Here is a 25,633-nt window from a genome sequence, read left to right on the forward strand (position 1 = left end):
TGAGTGTGTAAAAATCTTCAGCTGTTTAAAGGCTGCAGAGCTGGCAGAGTTAGGCGGTCTCTCCCACCATCGCCGGACCACTGAGCTCAAGAGCTTCACTTGTGCTGAGCAGGTGTACTGTATAGTAGGAAGTGATCAGGGAATTAGGAGCAGGTAGGGAAAGGCTGATTCCATAAATTAGATACTGTAGCTGCAGGGCAGCAGGAAAAAACAGAAACAACAGAAGAAATGACTCATATCCAAAGTTTAATATACCAGACAGACCCTCCCACGTTTTAGTATTCATAGTAGTATTAGTAGTAGTATTTATGACAGATACCGGCCAGCAGGTAACAACAGACACCATGTTAACAATTAGCTGATGAATTAAAGCAGTCAAAACAACAAAAACAAAGCTAAACCCAAAGTAAATGTTGGACTCGTATTTGGCAGGTGGACAAAGAGACGAGTCCACCTGAATGCTAATGACGCGTAGGGTCTGCTGGATGTAGAAATAGTTCACTAGAAGCTGGGCACTGCTTTTAATACCTGCATGTTGGTAAAACACCTGCTGTAAAGACCTTCAGTTGCACCGTAAGTGTTTCCAATCGGCGAAACACCCTCACACGGGTTGTTTTGTGGTGTAACGGAACTATTCCGTCTTGCTAAGAGGCCCCTGTATTAAATTGGACTGGCTCGTTTGGAATGAGCCTCACGTCTGAGCGGCGTGTGCGAGCAAGACACAGACCTCTTCACTGAAGATGTGCTATTAACCCATTTCACATGAGAAGCCTCCTCTCTAATTTTGAGTGATTCTTAGTGGAGGACGTGAGCTCGAGAGCTTCGGTTGTAGAGCCACTCAGCCCGAGATCAAAGCGCCAACCTCCAACTGGATTAATGGGCCTCTCTCAGGGTGATTACACCACACACACACACACACACACACACACACACACACACACTCAGGTGTACACAGTGCGGCCTCCACGTGAAGTGGATTTCTTCATCTTGTTGTGAAAGGATTAGCCCCCCCCCCCCCCCAAACAAAAATAGGAACACGACCGCGTCTGTGTCACTCAGTTCAGATCATCTCAACCTTGACAGCGTGCAGCAGGTTTTAGTTGAAACCAAATGAGGGAGTTATAAAGAGGAAATTAAATATGGAACACACAGTATATCTTCTCTAATGTGGTCGTATATTATACAGCAGTATTTGGTAATGGCATGTATTCATAGTGTCAATGGCTGTATTAAAGTGACAAGAGTTGCTAAATGCTAAATTATGGCTCTAATCATGATCTCTGCCATCACTAAAGCTTCACTCTAATATCACTAATGGCCAGTATGGTAATTGTAGCACATTAAATGTTTAAGGGCCCACATGATGTCTCGGTGTGAAAATTTATGACAGTGTTTTGGTTTATGGCTTTTTCGCACGTTCTTATCCAACTTTAGTCATTTCCATAATTGTGTTTGACACACTCCGACTTAATGTGATGCATTAGAGAACGGCATAAACAGATACAGTGTATCTATTAAAAAGCTTAACTGCTTGTTTCTCCATGTGCCAGCGCCGCTGTAAGTGCAGCATTCCCACATAAAAAAGCTCGATCAGGTGAATAATTTATGATTTTCATCCCCTCTCTGTGAAAGCATAACACACTCTGTCTGATCTGGAAATAGAAAAAAGAAAAAGGAAAAAAGGAAAAGGATCATCCAGTCGCTCGATTGTGAGCCAGACCGAAATTGTGCATTAGTGAAATTTCAATATGGAGTTGCGTAACCTGGTAGCATCTCTGCAGTAGGTGTACGCGCTCATCTGCCGGTGTTCCCCGGCACAGGAAGAGGCCAGCCAAGTTGTCTTACACATGACGGCTTCAATCTGCTTTGGGATGGCTGAATAATTCAAAGTTCTTACGCGGGACCATCTGGCAGCCGAAGGCAGGCGTGCGAGACTTCCTCAAATAGCTTTTGCATAGCAAGTGTGGGAAGAAGAAGAAGAAGAAGCAGCAGCAGCAGCAGCAGCAACAGCAGCAGCAGCAGCAGCGGGGCCCCCTGCAAAGACAGATTGATCTGCTTACCAGCATACAGAAATGTGCTGTGTCAGACTGATGGCTTATTTGGGAGGGTATAGACAATCAGAGGGAGCTCAAATAGTGTTGATGTGAAAGTCTATTATACTTCACACTTACAGTTTGTATATCAGCTGGAATGCTGAACTTCTTCCTGTGTATCATACACACTCATTCTCTATGACTATGTTCAAACAGACACCCTGCATAGGTTAGAACAACGCAAGGGGCTGTGTTGGTGGAGGTGGGACTGTATGAACGCTCAGCTTGAGGAACAGATTTATGTGTTTGGAACTTGTTTCACACCAAAACACAGACAGGACGGTACACTGCGAGGTCCTCACAGCAGCAACTGTGGAACTCTTTGGTTGTGACAATCACAAATACTGTACTTTCATTTTGCGAAGCATTTCCCTCCAGAAATGTGTACTCAGACATACTGTCCTCACTGAACATCACACTGTATGTACAGAATATATTGGACCACATTGAACTTTTATTGCCACAACCCTGAATCATTTCTTTTGCACTTCACCATTTAACAAAGAGAAGTGCTGCTTTTTCCACACAGAGTAAAAGTCTGTGTGGGTGTGTTTTAGCCCCCAAACATGCTCCATGAAACATGGATGCGAATGGGAATGCTTACAGTTCATGTACAGTATGTGCAGCATGCACAGTGTGCTGAGCTCAACTTGCACTTCTGTTCTTTTACTCTTTAAAGTACATCATCTTACTGACGGAGCATCCACAAAACACATCAGATTTTAGGAGGCACGCACCAGTGGATGGTGGGTGGATAACAGAACCATATTCACCAGGACCAGGGACAGGTTCAAAAAGAATTTTAGAAATTAGTTTGAGTAGTATTCAGGAGACTCATAGATCAGTGTTAAGCGTGAGGGTCATACTAGAAGAACACCACACTAACTCACCTAGGTAGGGCTTGGGAGTTTCTCTTATGGTCACTCTGCCTCATTTAATTAAGCTCACAAGAACAAAGAAGTCCTCCTAGACCTGTGCCCAGTAGGTCTATCCTGTAATCCACAAAACACAAAGGGGGTTGGGTGCCGTTTGTAGGGTGTTGATTTTTAAAGCTACATAGTTTAAAAAGTTGTTTCAGTGGACTTTACTTCTTTCATAAAAGCAGACTTTTATCATTCCAGACTGAAAGACATTCACTCCTGTTCTTCTTCTCCTCAGAATAAATTCTCTTCAGCTTCAGCACAATTCATCAAGGAGGCTTTGGACTCTTTGGAATTTCATCACAGTTGTCATTATGTGACAGACACCACAGAGTCACTGTAATAAAAGCTGCTGTGTTTATGTAACAGTGCCAGTATTCTTCTCCCCCCCCCCCCCCCCCCCCCCGTCAGAAAGCTTGAATCCACTGTATGAATCCCTGATATAAACCTTTTCTAACACCTTCACAATAAGCTGAGCATCTTTGCGCATCCGCCCTCCCCCCCCCCCCTCCCCTCGTCTTTACCTCCTCCTCCAGGAACACGCCCCAGCTCTCACCGTGCAGTGTCCTCCGGTCAGCGGTGCTGCTGCTGCTGCTGCGCCTGCTGCGAGCTCCGCGCGTCCCCGCCGCCGCACTGATCCGCTGGGTGCTCCGATACGAGCGGACTGGACACGGGCTTTCTGTTTTCCTTCACACCCCCTCCTCTAACAACCCAAACGCCACAACACGCAATTCCCGCGCACCTGGCTGCTCCAGTGCGCACGGTACGCGCCGAGCGGAACATCCACTTCCACACCTGCTGCTGCTGCTTGTCCCGTGCAACACATCTTCTAAGCTCCCAGGGAGAGATGTTCAGAGGTTCTGTGAGCTCCTCAGCTGCTCCTGCTCCTGCTGAGCGGACTTGAAGGGTAGCCGCGGCGTCCCGAGGAGGATGCCGAACAGGTAAACACAAACACAATCTTTGTTTTTCAGAGTTTCGTTTAGTCCCAGCTTAAGTGTACAGTTCATATACTTCTGTTACAGCCACAGAGCTGTTCAGCTGGTACCCATGTTGACTTGGCACTTTGTGCTGTGTCCCCTCCTGCAGAAACCTGATTGCTGCTGCTGCGTTATTAGATTTAATTCTTAAACTCATGTCAGGATGGAAAAGTCTTTGAACTGTTTATTGTTGCACAAGAGAAAGGTCACACACCGAACTTGAGGTTCTCTCCTGCAGGACAGCTCCGCTGCTGCTGCTGCTGCTGCTGCTGCTGCAGCTCAAAGATCAAACATGATGTATGTTTTAAAGACAAAAGATCAGCAGCTCGCACCTACACATTATTAAACTGCACCTCTGCATGATGACCCTGCTCCTGAAGCCATTGTTTAACGCTGTCGTTTTAACTCTTTGTCTGTTGTGCATGTGGCACGTTGACTTCCTCATAGGGCAGCTTCAAAGTAAAAAGTCCAGTTTAACACGTTCAGTCCCTCAGTGTTCAGCAGTTTTAGTTATTTAAGGCTGTGTTTGTGTTTGTGTTTGTGTTGGTGTTGGTGCACCACTGGTCTCTGAGGATTTATTATTGTCTCGGGCGACAGGCGCTATTTTCAGTACTGCTGCTGCTTGTCATCATTACTCTGCATTAACTCTCTAATAGGGCTTTTGTTATTGGTTAAGTGCCTACAGCTCCATGGTGGCCCGTGAGAATGAAGATGAAAAGACAAATTGCAGAGTAATGAGCAATGTTAGGCGTGTTGCATATTGTGATTTCAGGTTTGAACACACGTTCCCAATGGACAGTCAGTTCAGAAAGCTCTGAATAAAAAGGAGCAAAGCGGTTTCGATGTAGGAAGTAACAAAAACAGTAACAAAAAAAAAAAAGCCTTGCAAGTAGAGATGTAACATCTGTTCTGATCCCAGGCAGGCAGGTTCTTACAAAAAATCAGTCAGTGTTCAGTCTAACAGACCACACGTGTTCTGTGTGTAGGGTTTTTAGTACAAGGGACCCCTTGTGGTTGCACAAATATGGACTCTTTGAGAGGTATAGGTGGAAGTAGCGTGATGTTCCTGTAGCTGTGCCAGTTTGTTTTAGCCACCACCAAGGTCTTCTATAGCTTCCCACGTGCGTCAGATGCGAAGAATGCTCATATGAATCACTTCTGCAAAGGTCGCATGTGTATGTGACGGCGCTAACCAGGGCTGTAGCTGGGATTTTAGAAAACCCAAAGGGCATGGTTTGAAATGACCCCCTGCCCACCCCACCCTCAAGACATCAATAAGGAAAACATCGCACTGTGCTAAAATGGCATAGTGCTTTCACTACATATTTTGTCACTGCTTTGACGTTCATTAGCCATATCCTGACTCATTTGTCTTTTTGCTGTGAGGGAAAACAGCATTTACTGCTCACTGAGGGGCCGCGCCACAGCTGAAGAAGTAGGAATAAAACCAGTGAAAATAATACTAATTCTTCTTTATTATTCTACAGAAACCAGTTCATTAGATTGCTGATTTTTTTATCATGTACAATACACTTGAATTTACCTGAAGGTGAAATGGCCAATGTACTACTACAGATCACAGAACGCAGTGTTATTAGGCTTGTTGTTGATTTATTTGTTTTTGATGGTGCGGTTCTCACATAGACGTCACATAGACACAGGCATATGTGTGCGCACGTGTGTGGTTTAGTTCCGAATTGTTAATGGCTGCTGGATTCACTTCAAGACACTTTAAACATAAACTGGTTCTGACAGTGAACCACTTAGTTCTGTGACCTAAACCTGGGACTGAGACCATCAGGCGAGTGAGGACACAACTGTAGATGTTGTGTGGAAACTCCACAGTACCAGTTACACTGCTGGCACTTAGAGATGCCCTCTTTGGTCATTAAATTATATTTACTTACATTTAGTCTATTGTAATCTTTCAATTGAACTCATCTCATAATGGCACCTATACCTCAGTCTGTGGCTCTAATCAGAAGACACAGCAGCACGCTGTGTTCCTGAAGGTCTTCTTTGAGCTATCAGAGGTTATGATGGCACACAGCATATTGTCCTATTCATCTTAATGACTCCTGTGGGCAGGACAGGAACGGACACTGAGGAAGGACCTGAGACGCTCTCTGCCGACCTTCTGGGCGTAACAAATGGAGCGCCTTGTGCCTGGCAAACGCTAGAGCTGAGCTCGGCCCCGAGAAGCTGCCAACTCCAGTAAAACTGTGACACGAAAAGAGGAGTTACTCTATCAGTCGGAGTTTTACAGCAGCCTTTCCGGTGCACCCCTCCCTCAGTGCCCGAGCCCATTATTTAATTTCACTCATGTTTGCCTTTGCAGATGCACTAATTGAACAAATCTAATATTCAAGCAAACTTACTGTACTAACATAACCTTGGTTACCAGTTCCTCATAACTTATAGTGAGCAACACACAGTGAAAGTGAAACTCTGTGGCTTTTTCTCATCACTCCAGATTCATGATGGTCAATCTGCTATGTCCAATTTATAAAGACAGATTTGGGAGGCTACAGCACGGATTGATTTCTGCCTCAGCAAGCTAGTATGAGGGTAGAGGAGGCAGACAAAAAAAGGAGATGGCTCTGTGGGATTGAAATCTGAGGGTGGTGCAGAAATTTGTCAACCCTCCACGCTGACACCCTTACCCAAGTCATCATCTTGGGGATGGTGAAATATGACTAAGGTGAGTGTAATCATTATTCAGAGGCCGGTCTTCTTTTCCCTGGCATCCCTTCCTCAAGAGTCTGATCAAGGGAGTTTGATTATCCCACAGTAATAATTTGTGGGGGTCCGTGGCATTGTAGCATCTGAAGGACGGGACTTTGCAGAGCCTTCCAAAACAATATCATAACGCACATCCAGCACATCCATTAGCCATAAACGCTCCATTCTCCAGATTTGCTTGATGCAATTTCTGTGTCCTCCTACTGAGAATAAGTAAATTAGATGTTTTTTCTTCTTCTTCTGGTTTATGCACCTTTCTCAGAAAGCTTTTGTTCATCTTGTGATGAGAATAGATTCTGTAATTCAGAATTATTTGCATCTTGTTAGTGTATCAAAATGTGTTATTTAATATAAAAAATATATGAAAAATAATATACAAATTATGTATTAAGGGTAACCTGTGACAGTTTCTTGATTGCTGGCCAACAGTCAGTGGAACACCATGATATCATCCACATAATATAAAACAAAAAGTCATCAGTGGTTGTTGTGTGGACATGGAGTTGCTCAGCTAGCACCACTCAAACACTTTGCACCTAGTTTTTATTTGCATTTTGAATTTCTGCAGTAAAATCTACACGCTAAGCAAATTAAATATTAGCAAGGCATGTGATCAGCAGGCCAAGAATAATTAAAAACTGCTTGTGTCCATCCAAATCTAACCCAAGCCCAAGTTCGTGCGTTTTACAAGTATGGCCCTCACGTGTTGCTTGAGCCTGAAGAAGACCTATAGGACAAAACGTCAGTCCCCCGACAGCAATATGACTTCTAAATTTCTGTCCAGATGTAAACCCTTCTCTACCCTCCTTCTGCCCTAAATAAACTTTGAAACTTGTAAATGAAAGTATTAAATTCTTAATATTATCTAGGCCAGATGAGAGTTGGATCCACCTCATTCCAGTCGAATGTTTTATTCTCAAGTCGATACTGATGTTCATAGAGTATGCAGCCGCATGGGGTAAAACACCTGAATGTAAACCACATAGTGTGGTTTATGAATAATGAAATGTAATACCTCTCCCTCTGCAGTGCTTGCATTTTAAAGCCTTTGACTGAACTTGCACTGGAGTCTTGCATGAATCCATAGTTATTACTGCTTCTCTGTTTGCTGTGTAATTAATTTCTGAACACATAAGTAATGGCAGCAGTTATGGCTTCTTTTCTCCTTCTCTCCTTTCTTCTTGCTGGGCATCTGTCTCTCCTCTGCCTCCTATCACATTAGCCACAGCCCTATAAAGATGCAATAAGTTTGAAACATAGAGCAAACAAAACCATGGTCCAGGTGGATAATGCATATCTGAAAACAAAAAAAAAGATCTTCCATCTAGACATGAAGGTTGTTTATGGGCTCTTGTTGTTCAGTGGATCGAGAATAGAGAATATTTTACATTCTGCTTCCCTTAATAGGGAACAACAAACTCTCATGTGAGTTGAATAAGGTGGTACAGATAAACAATGTATATGGGCATTAAGGACTTGAACAATTGAACAATAGATGCTGGGAATGATGCAGGACCAGCCTCTGTGATGCAAGTCTGCCAACATCAGCCAGTAATACAGAGGTGTAATGAGTACAGTATGTAGTGACAGGCTTCATTCTGGATTTCTTTTTCCTCTGTGCTCAGTGTTACATCAAGCACCGTCAATTTAACATGCCTGATCCTCATTGTACTCTGAATGTTGCCATCCATGGGTCTGACTCACTATTGCAGCTCTTTCGTTTCTGCTGGTAAGTCTGTCATGTCAGCTCGAGAAACAAGTCAAGACGTCTAATTTGAGAACAAGTAACCAGGGCGTAGAAACTGTACACAAAACTTCCAACCCTGCAGTCCTGTCTGTCGGTGCAAGCTTTTTTTTTTTTATCCAGCTCACTGTGTTAATGAAAGAAACGCTGATATCTGTCTGCTCGGCTGTCTGTAGACAAACAGAGGCATCATTGTCTTTTCCAACTTTGACTTGTGTTGCATCATCAATACCTACTCTCTCACCATTAGCCCTGCTGCTGCTGCTGCTGCTGCTGCTGAAACACAGCCATAAAAAAGACTTAGCACTCAAGCTTTATTGACATGCACGGACATAACGCTGCCGTACTAAATGTAATGTAATACAATCATTCATAATTATATTTCTAGCAGCAGGCTAATTCACTCTGAGTCATTTCACCAGAGCAATGACATCTCTAAGTGAGAGGCAGGTTCATCAAATTTAGTAGGAAGCGCCTTCCCTTGGGTCATTTCAGAATCGGTGGGGTAAAAAACAGAATTCGACTTTTTTTTCTTCTGCTGAAAAGTACAAGCTAAATGATGAGATCATTAGAAAAGATGTGTGGGTGTTTCGTCCCAGGACAGCTCCTCCCTGCTCTCTTACATCTCAATCTTGGATTGGCCACACATGGGATATCGTCTGGCTGTCAGTGCTTTGTCTGCACATAGCACCAGTGATTGGGGCGTGATGCTTAATTCTCTGCAGCTATCTGCTGCTATCAATTAGAGCTTTTATGGGGAGGTGCTGTCAGCGTTACCATGGCAACCAATGTCTTTGGCAGAGCATTGCATCCCCTGCAGTGCTGTGAATGGGGTACTCGCAAGTATTACTGCACAGAACATTTTAAAGATTCAAAAAATTTCAACACCCGGGGACACAAACAATGAGCATGAGATGCTTAGCAGTATTGGCAGACACGGGCTGATCATGGACCCACTTTCTTCTCCGCTTCTTGGGTTTGTACAAGTTGCTGAGGCTATTTTGAATGTTAACGCAGAGCTTTAACAATTTGAGGAAGTGGCAAAAATGTCTAGCAGGCAGAAGTAGTCATGTACTAGAAGCAAGCCCAGAGGTATGCAACATATACAGTATGAAAAAGTATGTGAACCTTTTGGAATTCATGGTTTTCTGTTGGGGACTTGCTCCAGTGTTTTAGGGTCATTGTCCTGTTGCATCACCCAACTTCTACAGAGTTTCAGCTGACGTACAGACATTCTATCATTATGCTGAAGAATCTTTTGATACACTTGATGCAGCAGAGCAGGCCCAAATCACCTCCTCCACCATACTTTACAGCTGAATATGATGTTTTCATGATAATATTCAGTGACCTTTTTACTTGCTAAATGTAGTGCTGTGTGCTCTTTCCAAATAGTTTCTGTAGTCTCATCAGTCCACAAAACATTTTGCCATACTGCTGTGGAGGGTCCATGGGCTCTTTGACAAACTTCAGGTGTGCTTTGGCTGTCTCTCTAGGTTGTTTCTTTACCTCATTAATGAGTGTTTGTTGTGCTCCTGGGGTCATTTGACTGGCCGCCCACTTCTTGGTAGAACCTAACTATAGACTGGTGAATATCTAAAGTCTTTTACATCACTTTGTAACAATTTCCAACTTTATATAAATCAAGACATAGGAGTTCACACCTCCAAACTAATGCTAATACCTGAATCCAATTAGCTTTTTTGAGGTCATTATTGAAATACATATTCACATACTTTTTCCACTAGCACTGTGAGGTTTGTATGGCTGTATGGCTTTATGAGCAGTTATATGTGAGTGGTAAACTCAAATATAGAGTGGAGCTGATTTTCATGGATCAGAGTCAGTGCTGTTGCAAATGCCCACAGGTCATGTCCTGTGTATTTTGTCTCAGAATTTAGGGTTTTAAGGACCTCAGGGGAATTTCTGTTTTACGGTTCAGTATGCTGTGTATTTTACAGGGTTACTCTGGTCTTTCTGGACTCAGTGTAATTTAAAAAACGATTAAAGTCTTTACTATTTCCCACCAGAATTTCACACCTCACAGTCAAGAGAAGGTTTTAAAACACTATTCAGGGATATGTATAGATCTCTGTCTCTCAGTTTTTGGACAATGATCAAATGGACAAATGGACAATGATTTAATGGAAGTAAATACAATACAGTCCCATTCAAAGCATTTTTTAATGAAGATGATTTGTTTGCTCATTTGTGAACCTAAATGTATTCCTGTTGCTATACTTTAAAAATGATATATTTTATCAGCTTTTATTTTAAGGACTGAACCTAATTACACAGACAACAATGTCCACTACTACTCTAGCCAGTGGCAGTCCTGGCTTTTATAATGGCATAAGCAAGCTTTTATTGATAACTTTCAAAAGTCATTAATAACTTTATTAATGTATCTTGTGACCACTATTGCCATCCTCAGCCATATAGCCCAGACTTGAGTTGATATAGTGAAATTGTTTATTTCTCTACATCAACTCAAGTGAAAAATGCTATGGAGAAGGCAAGAATATCATTGTCAAAATTGAAAGATGCCTTCATGAATGTAAATTCTGGGGGTTTACAACAAGGTGGAAAGCACTGGTAACATCTAAGATCAGGAAAGACGGACAGATGTACTCAAAACACACCTCTACACACCTCAGAATTATGGGAAGTTATGCATGGGATGGCATGGCATGTTTATTAATGATGTGACTGCTGACAGAAGAAGCAAAATTATTTCTGAAGTGTAGACCTTTACTCTGCTCATATTCAGACAAATGGTGCTATCGTACATAAACTGACATGATGGATGGATAATGACCCTAATATTTGTCAATGGTTAAGTCATTTGGCTGATCAACACCCAATAGTTGGTGAAGACAGAACTGAAGGAAGAACGTCCCACAAACAAGCAGGAACTTAAGGTGGCTGCAGTGGAGGCCTGGCAAAGCATCTCCGGGGAGGAAACTCAGAATATGGTGATATCCATCTCAATTTGAGATTTCTTTTCAATTTAAAAGCCTTGATTGACCAGAAGGTAACCATCTCCACACAGAAAGGCATCTGGCTGGCTTCAAACAAAGCTTACAAAATGTAGACCTTAAGTACCCTGTTTCAGTCTATTCTGAGATCACTTGATATGTATCTAGATGCATTGTTTGATAGATTCTTATTAATACAGCACACTGCAATTTAAAGATGATGCGATGTAATTAGATTCTGATCAGATTTTATATTTTTAGTTGTTAATTTCAAACAGATAAACTGTGGCTGTTACAGTCAGTGGTTATGCGGTGTGTACTCACACACACTCACATTCAGCCACTGAATGTGTAGCAATCAGCCTGCGGAGAGCAAAGTTGATTAACAGTAATCTGAAGCTTCTTTTGAGTGAGAAAAACAGCAGCAGCTTCCTTCACTTCCAACTGTGAGTTATGGCTCTGCTTTATCTGATGGAGCACTTAGTCCCCAGCTCATCCTTGTTTTCAAGTATTCTTTTCACTTACGCCTGATCGATCCCTGTTCCCAAGTGTTAATGATGAGTCATACTATTAAATGTGATGACCCGCGGCTGTATTCTTTTACCTTGCTTGCACAGGCAGACCCCTGTAATTAAGGTTCAAGTAGATGCAACTAGAGAAGAAGTTGGAGCCAAAACTCAATTAAACATTAAGCCTTCATATGCACACCAGTGAAGTTAAAGTAGAAAAAAGGAGATTGATGTTTTCTTTAAAGTGATGCTGAGATAAAATACTGCTGTGCCATTGGCAGGATAATCATTTACAGAAATGAACAGTGTGCACTAGCCTTTTTAATTTATACTGTTTGCATTTTTCTATGGAGTCTGTTGAGAATGTGTGGTGGAAGATGTAGTGTGGAGGAGGTCTCTGGTCGGACCGAGGGGTTTTTATTCCTCATAAATAATAAGACAAAGTAGGATGTGACAGTAATATATAGTGAAAAGGCTCCGTGTGCTACTAATAGTAAAGTGTAAAAACATTAAGTGATCTTTTTAGGCTTTTATCAACTCGAGGTCAAAGGTTAGTGCATTCCCTCAGGCTGTCTGCCTCAGGGGACAACTAAACCACAGCATGGAGATGGAGAGCTCCTGCTGTTTGTGTGTTGCTCATCTCAGATGACGCCCGAGTGACTTCCATTAAACGCCAAGCTGAATTATTCACATCATAAGAGCGGATCAGACGCGTTCATTAGTATTTGTAATGTCAGGTTGTTAACAGTGTGCCTGCTCCTGATGTAAACAGTTAATGCTTCTTCTGAGAGTCTGGGTGTGTTGTAAGGGTTGCTGAATTTTTGCTTTGTTCCATTATTGTTATAATGATAGTAAATAAAAAAAAAAAGATAAAACAGGTTTCAAATTGAGGGAGATAGAGAGGTGTCACCCAGACTGCACTATGTTCCAGTTATAGGCTGTATGCTAACAAGAAAATTACACCATGGAAGTTGAACTACAAGCATGTATTAATGTTGACAGTTTTAAGTGAGAGGAAGTCTTTTTTCGAAACTTAAATAAAGGCGACCATGATGTGTGCACCTACAGTACACTTACTGCACAGTTACATGCATTGAAGCAGTTGATAGGCATCAAAAGGTCAGAACATGGGCTATTTTATTGAATGTATGTTGTAGAATAATGTAATATAGAAAGGGTCTAATCACAGAGTGTCATCACACAACCTGAAGGAAATGTTGAACTATTCAGGATATTTTCAGGAAACAATTTTGTTGTTGCTATAAAAGTTTGCATTCCTAATTAACTATAACTATATGATTTCAATTTAGATCTTCTGATAACACATTCTTATGCTCTTGGTTCAGCATATTTTGGGCAGTGACTCAGCATATGCATTGACTACAAAATATATTTAACTGACCATTGATTCAGTTTGTGGGAAAATACAATATTTCATGATTTTTATTTGCCTGTGGATTCATTTTCAAGCATACAGTCTTGCCAAAAGTACGTAGCAGTCATCAGGTTTATTGCAGTCTCCGGTCAACCCTCCAATTCTGCATTCAGGTCAGCTTCTAAATGCTCAAAGGGATTGAATAAAGAACGTGTCAAAGGCCGTAAAGCCTGGAAAACTGGAAATATTCTCCAGTCAAAATAGGAAAATCCTATTAATATTTAATGTGCTCTACTGTGACTGAGCTGAGCTGAGAATATTTTGCCTTTTTTGTCAGTTAGCTATGTCATCTGTAAACATGAGCAGACCGAGCTGTTCTGGCAGGGTAATAGCAGATTCTAGCAACACTGCAGGGATTGGTCTTGGTTTTAAGACATTAACTAGACAAAGGACAGTCTTAGATCCATCACTAGATAGAATTGTATTGCATGTTGTACAGTGCCCCTGCTGCACTGCTGAATGAGGAGGTAGTGGGTGGAGAATAAAGGCAGAATACATCAGCATATAGCGCCTCAGACCCCTGGTTGTGTTGAAATAGAACTAAAAGCTGTGAGGAAAAATTAATTATACTATATTTTTACTATTTAAGGAGCACCCTCTAGAGGTCTGTAGAGGTCTGTAATTATTCCTAACAGGAATGCACCCTGTTAGGAAATTTTATAGGAATTCTTTGATGGCTGTAGTAAAAGACAAACACGTCTTTACTTACACCAACTAACTCTATGTTAGTTGAATGACAAAAACATCATTTAAAAGTGTACATTTAATAGTACTGTAAATAGCATTGCATTCTGGGAGTGAGAGAGTCCACTTGAATACAAAATGCTGCTGTTTTTAGTCAAGATGTCTGCTCACACTACTGTTAATTCTCACTTGTGTTGTATTTTATGACGTTTCTTCTCACAGCAATTTGGTTTGAATGTCTTTTTTCTGACTTAATGTTTCTGTTTTCTTTGCACTTCACATGGAAAATACTTTGCAGGAAAGCATCTGCCAAATGACTAAATGTAATTTTCCAAGGACTGGACACATTGTTTCAATAATTCCCACTACTTCCATGTAGTTCAATTTTGTTCAAATTTGACCTTTGAGTTATGAAGCAATATTCATTATTAAACAGTGTCGAGAAGTAGCTGACCAGTAGTAAAAGCACTGCATGGAATATGCTCAGTATTTTTTGAATGAATGCAGCACTACACTTATTAATGGATAGCAAGTTTAGGTTTAGGTATAATTAAATTCATAATAAATAAAAATGTTGCCGATAAAGAAATTATTGCTACACTTGCTGAAAGTAGTTGCTTCCCGAATATATCTGACTTTTTACTTCCAAAATAACTTATTTTACTCCTAATTTGTACTCCTAAAACAGATTTTCAACACATGTAGTGCATTTTTAAATTACAATTCAGTGTTCCTCTTTTTCCCGAGTGCTCTTGTACAACTAACGCTCTTTTCAGAAATACCGCCATCTATAGCTGGTTTCCAGTTTTCTGAAATATAGAAAACCCAAAACTAGAAAATGGTGTCTTCAACTGTCAGATTCCACTATAACAAACTGTCACTTTCCATCATAACTCCATAAAAAAGTCAGCGGAGGGGAAGAGTCGTTACACAACGCGTTATCCCATGAGGACCTGGCTTCCCCTTCAAAATCACGTACATTGCATCAAGCCTTTTTGTCACAGGTTAGAATGAGGTGGAAATGTGTTTTAAGTCAGGGTACAGAGCATCCTCAGGGATGTAACCTAGTTGTTTTTATCTACAGTACACAGATCTGCTGACATGTCTGCCATATCTCTGACTCAATACTGCAATGTTGACCTTGGGGGGAACAGAGGAAGATGGGATATGTTGTATATTAGCCTGCAAAAATAAATATATAAATAAGTGAAAACAATCCAGTAAGCTGTTAGTTAGTTAGTTTCATACTGTGTTGTTCACACATGGGGGGAACATTTTTACAAGCACCTGGAGACCCTGTCTGGATGATGCTCCTCTTGGGGAAGTTAGTTGCATGCTGGATAGTAAAAATTCTCTGAGGCTGCAATTACAAGTGCTGAAGGAGAAAGAGCCGGGCCAGACTTCTCATTCCTCAGTGCTGAGTCTCCCCTTTCACTTCTCCTCTCAACCGCATGAGCACAGCAAATGGGCCTTCTCTTCAGTTCTGCCTCTTCAGCACCTATTTTGGACTTTATCACTGTGTTTTAATGACCAACTAAATGAAACGACAGTATTAAACGCATGCTTTCTGTTAATATCATTATTCATGTATCAGTATTGTAGCCTCACTAATAACTTTAATCAGGATGACCTACTGATCAAAGCAAAGTATTTTAGCCTCTAATGAGCCTCTCTTTTAAAGTAACTGTTTGTTGTAACCAGTTGATCTCAGGGTGTGTTCAGAAGTCATGAATGTCCTATCTTCATCGAGCGGACGACCCAGTGGCATTTTCATGATTAGCTGCTGCTTATTTCTCACAAGCACAAAGGAGATGAGGAAGATGGTGGGGGAATGAAGGAGGGACGATAGAGGAGGAGAGTGGGGTGCAGGGATCGGATTGGAGATGAGTACCATCCATTCTGAAATGCCAGCAAATGCCCGGATCAGTGCGTCTAGTGCCTCAGTGAACATCTCGACCTTCAGTGGTCAGCGCCAGTGGAGACCACTGATGTCTCTGATTTGCTTCAAGTTGCACTTGTGAAGAATTCGTTTAGAATAGAAATAGAAGCATTTTACTAAGCTGTCACAAAATACGACCGCAGTAGAGATGAACATCTGATTTCCTTCAGTAGAATATCTCTGTATTTGCCCTAATTTCCCAAGTTAAATTCTGGTTGCAGACATTATCAGTCATGGAAAAACATTTTCATCCTCAGAACGTGTCTACATCCTAAACAGACACAAGTTGACGGTTAGTCTAGAGACACCTGCATCAAACAGAGGAATCTGCTGCTTCATTATTTTAGAATATAAAAGGTGAGATTACAATGGAACACCAATTGAATGGCTTTCCTACAGTCTATGAGGAGTTTTTAAATATGCTAAGCACTTCACTCTACAGTCCAACTCATTCCAGACCATCATCTACCTCTCAGTTAGATTACCTTCTGATGAATGTGGAGACCAGGTCATCTGATGCAGAACTATCAACTTGGTCTATTGAGCTTTTCAAAAACCTTTGATAGTGGTCGCACATCCTCCAGCTAAGGTGGCTAAAGCCTAAAACCACTTTAGTGCCTTTAAAGATAAGTTCAACAGTGTTGACTCATTTATGTGAAAAAGCAAAAACAAACAAACAAAAAAAAAACTGTTTTCAAATGAACTCTGATTTCTGGTTATTTGTTACTATGGAAAATAATATTACATAACACAGTATTTTAACTTTTGGAAGCACTGATGTGGCTTCTAGTCTGAGGTGCAGTTAACCTGTGATTTCTGGGCCTGGAAACACTAATGACTCTATCCTCTACAGAACACCTGGCTTCTTTATCTGGAGCAGTCCTCATGAGAATAACTTTCGTTTTGTCTGAATTTTTTTGCCACTGAAATTGAAGAAAGAGTTTTTGAAGATTTTCAAATTAAAGCTGTATTTGTTTTTATTTAAAGTAAAGTTGTATTAATTACTAGAAAGGTACAAGAAAGACGGCCATCCATTAGCTACACCTGTTTATACAGGATCATAATAATATTCTTTCACATATACGTAACATATAATGTTGCACAGTTACATTACAAAATGATTTTAGCTTTAACACATCTGTGTAGACATTAGTTGTTCTCTGAAGCTGAGCAACCGCTCTTCTTTTGGCACCAGGACAAATATGCTTCACAGTGAACGCCTACAGCCCCAGTGGTATGATCATTTTCCACTTCACTGATCTGACTTCTGTCTAATGAGGCTGACACCTTCACGCTCCACATAATGAACCCACCTGTGACCTCAGTCTCAGTCCAAACATGTAGGTGGGAAAGAGCTGCTGCTGTGTTGCATCATTTACATTGATTCTACCGTGGTTAACGAACGTTTGAGGACGTAGGCTGAGCTTTTGTTGCGGTTAAATCAGCCATTAGAAGACACGTGCTGGCTTCAGAGAGACTAATCTGGATGCTGCAGACTTGAACATATGTAGAGATGAAAAACATTTGAGATTATTCTATTTATCTGCCACTGGCTCACAGTCAGTTTATGACTAGATAGTACACACTAAGGTTCATCGGCAGGCCACTGATATGTTATTTGTTCAGCTGAGCCATATATAGTCGATATACAATATACAATCTGACATTTCTATATGCACAAATGCTGCTTTGCCCACACTACACTGGACCTGATGAATAAAGCAAATCTTTAATAGGACATGTTCACCTTTGTTTTTAATTACCCTTTTTAATCATTTAGGAACTCAGAACTCCTCTGGAAACTTGCACTGGTTTGTAAAACTTATACCTCAACCACACCTATTAATATTTAAACGAGCGAACTAAATCACTTCTCCAGTTGAATGATGGAACATTCTAACTTGTCTAAAATCACCAGAATAAGAAAGAGGAAGTGCAGAAGTGGCTGTAGAAGATTGTATATATACTGTGTATAGAAGAGGAATCCTGTTGGGCCATAGCTGCTGTCCATGGTGCTGAATCAGCCCTTGCTCTGGATTCCACTGCACAATGTGAGAATAAGAGGTGAGGGTACTGAGCTCATTGGCTTTTTTGTCACAATAATGAGTTTTACCGTTTAAGAAAATGAACGTAATGGTCCTTCACTTATCTCTGATGACAGAAATGTATTTGCACAGTCAAGGGAAATTATTCTTAATCTCAACACTGCAGCTCTTTAGCATGGTAAGGCAAATACCCTTTACTATGCAAAAAAAAATATATAGCATGATACAGCTGTGTCATTATGATTAACAGTAGTTAATGGTTAGTTTTTTGTTGTTTTTTTTTGGACTGAACTCAAATGATTGATTGATTGATTGACTAGCGTCCGCCACACTGCTGTACCCTGTCTACCCTGTCGTTAGTACCCTGTCAGCTACACAGCCCCAATCCTAACTTGTAGTTGTCACTGGTTAAATAGTGAAATAGAGCTGTCTGCACTCTAACCTTCAGGACATCGTAGTTTTCCTCTGCTCGTGCACACAGCGCACAGGCTGATCCTCCATCACTGATTTGGCTTCACCGACTTGATGTTTGGCTGCTCATGTTGATGTGATTTACTTCGGGGCCCCCAGCTGAGGCTCTTCGCATTATTTGTCAGCACAGCAGAGCATTGCTTATTAATGACTTCTTCATGCTTTATTAAACTTTCTGTCATAACACCTCATCAGGGCCTGTGGAGGGAGTTCATTCGCCCTCCTCCCGCTGGTGAAAGATAACTCTTGAACTCAACTTGTTTATTTCGCATGCACAGTCCATTTTGCTCACAGGATGTGACATGTCACCATTTACAGAGGCTGGAGGAATTCAGATCAAGCTGAAAGTAATGGAGCTGCGTGCCTGATGTGTGCCGGCCATCTTAAAAGGAGACTGTGTTACTTAAGAAGTGTGTTACCATCAGTCAGGCAGGCAGGAGATCGACTTTGGCTCGCCTACTCGTCACCATGTATCTTTCCTCGTGACGTCCATTTACAAAACTTCACGCCCGATGATTTCAGTAATGTGACGTTATTACCACCTCACCAGCAAGTGCAGTTATGCCAAATGGGTCGGGCGCCTGCCAATAGGACCGGAGCAACCCTTGCCACTTCATATCCGTAAGCACTACTGCGAGGCTTGGACAGTTAGGTTACTTTAGGGCCAGCCTGTCTCTCTGTCCCCTGCAGCGTCTTGTGCAGGGCTGCTGTCATCTTTACGGATCTCAGTGTCTGGGCAAATGATCTGAAACCCCTCCCCAAACATCCTTTTTTGGCTTCACACCAGCTCTGCAGAGTGCAGACTTTTCTAATCCTTTCGACACAAAGTGCAAACCACTTTAAAGCACAGTGAGTTGATAAAGCTATCCTCAAAAGCATGTGCGTCTTATCTTTACTGCTGTAATCTACTTCATCTGTAACGCTATAATGCATCACCTGGACATATAAAGACAGAACAGAGACTGCGTCTGCTTACATATGCAGACAAAGGAGATAATATCATCACCTGTGTGGCACAGTGTTGCACCATCTCAGCTCAGATAATCAAAGACAAGAAAAACAAGCTAATTGGCACTCCCCAGACGCCGAGAGCTACAGGATACGTTGAATCTGTCTCAAAACAGGGGGAAAAATTCTCTTTGAAATTATGCAATGCTAAAGTTTCCAGTGCTGTGCAATATGTCACTTTAACGGGCAATTTAAAAATGAAACCAGACAGAGTGTGCTAAAATCCTCTGTGCTAAGTTCCACTACGGCTTCACTGAACTGGTGAAAAATGCTAGCTTTACAGAATTAAAGTTGCACTCAGCAAGTTTCCCATACATAAAAATACAGCTGTCTTGTTAGCTGCAATCACAAAGTTGGGTTTGCAGCAGAGGAGAAGGTCCCACATTTTATAGATCCTGCCTATAGTGTGCTGAAATTAAACTTTTAGACACTCTCCAACACACAGGAATTCAAACTGACAGGGCCAAACTCATTAAATGCTTCATTACAACCACATATTATTAAATAGTGTTGACTGTTTGTATGGTTTCACTCCTTCTACTCATTTCATTAAATTATAAAAGTGCAAGCACTTGCTTTATTTAAGTCACCCACATGGCCTGATTATCTTGCTAAGGGGCCCTGTGGCACAAAAAATGCGCTGCGGCACCCCGATTAACTCTCAGATCCTCCCCTTCTTTGTGCAGTGTTCCCTGTGTTGGACTCTTATATGGCCCCAGGTTGTCTGTGCAATTTGAGTGAACACAAATTAATTTAGGAATATGCAGAGAATAAGCATAATATCACCTGAAATAATACATTTAATGAAGCTAGATTTTGACACCGGCCCCTCAAGAGCATTTAAATAAGTGGCATTTAGCACAAATGTATAAACAATGATAACATACTGAAACTCTACAGTGTAGTTTAAGCAGATATGAGGATGTTTTAAAGCATAATGAAGAACCTGTCATTGCACTATAAACACATAATGCATGATTGAATTTGTAATGTCACCATAATAATGTGAAGTACATTTATGTGAATATAAACTATTATGTATTTCTCTTTTGTCTTTAATCTCCTTGATGATTGTGCTAACTCCATCTGCTGATGAAGGCGATTAAAGCTGTGGCTGTAATGAACGTCTAAATGCAAGCCCTGTATATCATGAAAATGATTTTAACTGTGCCGTATTGTGTTTTACAGTTGCAGATGCTGCACGGGAAAAGTTAGATTCTTGGAGAAAGTGATGAAAGTGATGCAAATCCTGCAGATGCCTGCAAACCTCAAACAATGAGCTCAGTGTAACTGGTGCACAGCCCTGCTGCATGCCTCCTTTCTTGTACTAATAATAAAATAACAAACATATTTATAGAGACCAAAAACAACATGAAAGCACGTGTGCTGTGTGAAATAGTTGCAGAAAAGTTTTAACACATAGCTGTCAGGCCTGACTTTGTCTGTGTTCTACTTCTATAGCCCCTCTGTGTGCTGCTGTAGACTGGTCCACAGTGTCGGCTGCTGCGTCACAGATTGACGCAGCCTTTGATTGACAATTTATATGAATAAACTTGACCAGAGTGTGTTAAATTTTACTTGAAGTAACTTTACAATGCTTAAATGTAAATGACCACTGTGCACACCCAAACCAAGACTACATAAAATGTCAGTATTTAGCGCTGAGAGGGTTTGGTGTAAAGCTCTTTTTATGAACAGCTTCACTCTATTAAGACAAAGGTATAAAACAGAAGCTTTCTATCCCCACGGAAACGGGGAGGAGGAAGAACCTCGTCATCAATTCTGTCTACAGGACATATTTTCCTTACCTCACTCTGTGTCGAGTGTGCTTAATGATCAGCAAATCATTGTCAGCTCAGAGTGCATTACACACACACACACACACACACACACACAGCATAAACAGGTTCATGTGTGTGTGCTGCTGACAGCCACACAGTAGCCTACACCCTTCTCAACTTATTTGTCTGAGCACTGGGATCGTTACAGTCCATAACGATCGTCTCTGTCTGCTCCTCCAGCATCCATATCTATAAGTTTTGCTGGGTGTGAGTTTTTCACTGTTCTCATCCACTCGTAATGTGACATATGGTTGTTGTGCACTGTACCAGCATCTGCATGTAGTGTTGAATTCAGTTTTATTTGTATAGGTCCAAATCACCTCAGAAGTCATCTCAAGACACTTTACAGTGTATGGTTTAAGACCTTACATATATTTATTATTTCATCTGGCCTTTGAGAAGACTAGAACAGCAAACGCTAACATGAGAAAACTTATAAGGTGAACATGGTGTGTGGAATAAAGTTAAAAATGATACCCACTTGTGAACATGCCACTGTGAGCATGTTGGAATGCTGATTTGAGTATTTATTCTGAAATCTCACTGCTCTAAAGTACCGTCTCACAGACTGCTGGCTTGGCTTCCTGCTTATCCCACATGTGGGTCACTACAGTACGATATGATCCGCACAGGCACAGGTTTTACACTGGACGACCTTTTTAACACAATCCTAGACAGTGTGGGGGGTCAGTGTTTCATCCGGAGTTGATGGGCAACCACTCTGCCAACTCAACCACTGGCTGTAGACTTAGTTTTGTTGTTAGTAGTTTGTTTTTGTGTTACTATACATTATATAACATCAGGGCCCTCAACCTCAGTGTCCGTATAAGTGTAGTAATTTAAAGCCCATGGAGGGAACCATGCAGCTTGGTTGGGCCATCCATCAACCTTTACTAGGTGGTCATGTAATATTCACTTCAGCAACTATTGGTGATTTTTGGCCAGTTGGTCATATTTTACAGGACAGTCTTATTCAAAGATAATGCTACCTTGCTCTGCCTTGATCTCCTAGTCACAGATGGATGGCGGAATTGCCATCGTGAGAAGTGAAGTGGATTTTGTTTTTACAAGCATATTCAGACAGAACAAGTGCCTCCTGCCACTCTAGACTTGTTGAACCACAGTTAAGCTCAAGTTAAGAAAGCACTTTAAGTTGCCACTCATTTATCTTCTGTGTGAGTGAAACAGGCAAACACAAAAGACCCCGCTGGCTTCTTAGTTCTAATGAGCCTAAATGGGTCTAAATGTCACGAAACAAGAGCAGCTGCTGGAGCCTGGCAGGCTGCTGTCATAGTGCTAGTAGCTGACTGGCACATACAGTCTGCCACAGAAGCTGGGCAATTATGTGGGCAGACAAAATCCCTTATCTCTAATGAACACTTGCAGTCGCTTTAAAAGCATTCACATCTGTCCTGGCAGGGAGGGAATCGGTGCGCTGGTTGTTTCTCACCATCGCGGCGTCTCCTCTGAACCGCTTCAGCAATTTGTGTGATTTGTGTCTGTGCAAAAGTTGCCCAACAGTTGATCGTGACTGTCGGAGGAAAACCAAAACAAATCTAGGATTGTTTAAAGGTGCTCTTTTCCACGCCAGTTTTTCTCATGATGAATGATCAAATTATTATTAACTTTAAAAACACATCACCTGTAGTGGTACTGTATCTTTCAACAGATATTCTGATTACAATTGGTATACATTTGTATAGATTATCATACTGTGTAAGCATTATAAGCTTATGTTTTCCTATTTGATGCTAGCTTCTGGATTGGCCCTATAATACTTTATTGGACAGTTGACCTACCATGTTACAGACTTTGAATAAAGTCCAGCAAAAAGTACAAGTAGTAGCAAGAGCTGTCTTACCTCGTAAAAAGATATTTAAAAATGAGTTATCCCAATCTACCAACCGCTACCTAACTGCATAATGAAGGCTAATCACAATGATAACAGGAATGCCTATCAATATTAGTATATGTATAAATGCAAGACCAATAGATTTGATCATTATGCAGACAGTGTATCTATATATAGATTATATGTGTATACCAGGTGCAACTAGGACTGCGGACAATATTTAACATGCATAATTTTTCTCTGATCAGGGATTTAGAAGAGGCTGGTTCATCCCCAACTCTAACAGCCTGGTTCCACTTCTCTACATCACTGAAACACGTTCTGTTTAACTGGTTTGATGTTCAGCTCATTAATGACTGTTTTTCCTGATCAGAAAAGCTTTGTAGACAGAATTTGGAATGAGGATCGCCACCTTATGAATGAAGTGAATCAAAGTTTGGAGACAATTCCTCTCATTTTAGAGTCTGAGGTAGAGTCAACAGAGCAGATTGTCACCATCGCCTTTGATATAATTTGATTAAATATACTTTTATAGTAGCCATCAGTTTACTTTTATGATGTGAAACACCTTGAATAGCTATCATTTATAAAAAGTTCTGTACAAATAAGCTGAGGCAAACTCAGATAATTCGGGGGAACTAATCCTTTAAAGAACAAAGAGAAATTAGATAGGTCATTTGCATAACTGTGCTCTGACTAGTCGCATCTACGTATGTGTCGTACAAATTGCATCAGCTAAGATCATTAGCATGAATCAGCGTGGAAGCCTGGAATGAAAGGGTGAGACAGAAAGGCTGAACACAGGATGATTATGTGGAATCTCAGAATGGGCCTATCTCTGGCACACATGCGCCGCCACTGTCACAAGACGAGCTGTTGCCAGTCGGCGGAGGAGTATGGAGATGGCAGCGAGATGGAGAGCGGCTGGTGTTTATTCTCGATGTAGTTGGTGATGTGAAACTTCACGCCAGGGCTACTGCTTGTGACAGTGGAGTGCGGCATGATTGACTGTACGCCCTGTGGAAATTATCACTGGAGGTTGAGGAATACGAATGTCAACCAAGTCTGACAGACTGTCTGGATAAATGTAACTGTGGCGTCGGAGATAGCAAGGGATTACATTTTTCATTAAAGCTGCACAAGGCGGCGTGGAACGTTAGCAGTTTTGCACATCAGCAAGAGGTCACATCAGGGAGCGAGGCGTCATTGAACTACACACAGCATGATTAGATTTACACCGCCGACTGTAAACTAAACAAGGTGACAGATCACATGTTGGCCAGTTGTCCTTTTGCTGCTCAAACTGCTCACTTGCAGCTGTTTTAAAGATTGCATTTCACTTTTTCTTTTTGCTGTTGATTGCCTATAGCTGGAGAAGGTGTGACTGTGAGTTATTTTTGACCAGCAGAGCAGAATTATGCGGCAAGCCTTCATATTCTCCAAAATGCTATCAGACTTACAATGTAGGCTGATTTTTGTGTGGTTTTAAACAAGCATCTTGTCTGCTACAGTTTTGATTCTCACAGAAAAATCATTTTTTCAAGATGTGTTATGACAGAATTTGCCCACTTGACCATGTTGTGTTTATTCACCGCCAACTGCCAGTGTACCAACTGTTCTTTAAGTGTCATCTAGCTTGCAATACATGCACACAGAGTCCAATTGAAAGACTAATATAATTTGTAGTGGGATAAAAATTATTCATATTAAATCACGGATGCAAGCACAGTGAAAGAAAGATGAGGAGGAAAACAGAAGTGAACATAAAGGCACAGTTTTTCTTTAACTTACTTTATTTTTTAACATCTCTTTATCATTCTATGGAATTAAGAATGCACTGGACTGACAGCAAATGCAAAAGTTATCTTTGAGTCATTTTAAATTCTGCGAGCAACTTGGGCAGAAGGTTTTGTACCTCTGTGTGCAACAACTCATTCTGCAAGTCTACAGTCTACAAACTGGTGAAACTTTATGTGCAGGAAAACACCAGCTGATGGTTCCAACGTGGTGGACAGACAAATGTACGACTTGACACCGATCAATTGGTGTCAAAACACACAGTGCATCACAGCTTGAAGTGTATGTGGCTGCAAACCTCATGCTCTCATCTGTCCATCACAACATAAAAACCATCAGTTAATGTTAATGTATTAGCTGTGTGTAAATAGACAACAGTTATAGATCACGTTGCTAGTCCTATATTAAGGACGGTCAGGCCTGGTACTGAACTTTGCAGGTGCAGGGCTGGTATGGGATTGCAATTGACCCTGGATGCAAGGCCATTTGTTTGGTAATGTGTGCTAATATGTTCAGTTTCCAGTTCAAGTTTAAAGATAGATATGGGATGAAGGTTCAGAATTTATGCTTTTATTTGATGGTATTTATATTTAAGCAT

General features: G+C 41.2%; 1 protein-coding gene across 2 annotated transcripts in view; it reads left to right on the forward strand.

Moving 5' to 3' along the window:
* The first annotated feature begins 3,586 nt into the window (after positions 1-3,586).
* The window catches only part of LOC113149878 (heparan sulfate glucosamine 3-O-sulfotransferase 5), a 57,017-nt gene continuing 34,970 nt past the window's right edge, over positions 3,587-25,633 (forward strand). For both annotated transcript variants that reach the window (XM_026342222.1, XM_026342223.1), the window contains exon 1: positions 3,587-3,954. The gene's annotated coding sequence lies outside the window, so the exon portion shown is untranslated. The remainder of the gene's footprint in view (positions 3,955-25,633) is intronic.

Source organism: Anabas testudineus, chromosome 24, assembly GCF_900324465.2.
Source record: "Anabas testudineus chromosome 24, fAnaTes1.2, whole genome shotgun sequence".
In the NCBI taxonomy this organism is placed as follows: Eukaryota; Metazoa; Chordata; class Actinopteri; order Anabantiformes; family Anabantidae; genus Anabas; species Anabas testudineus.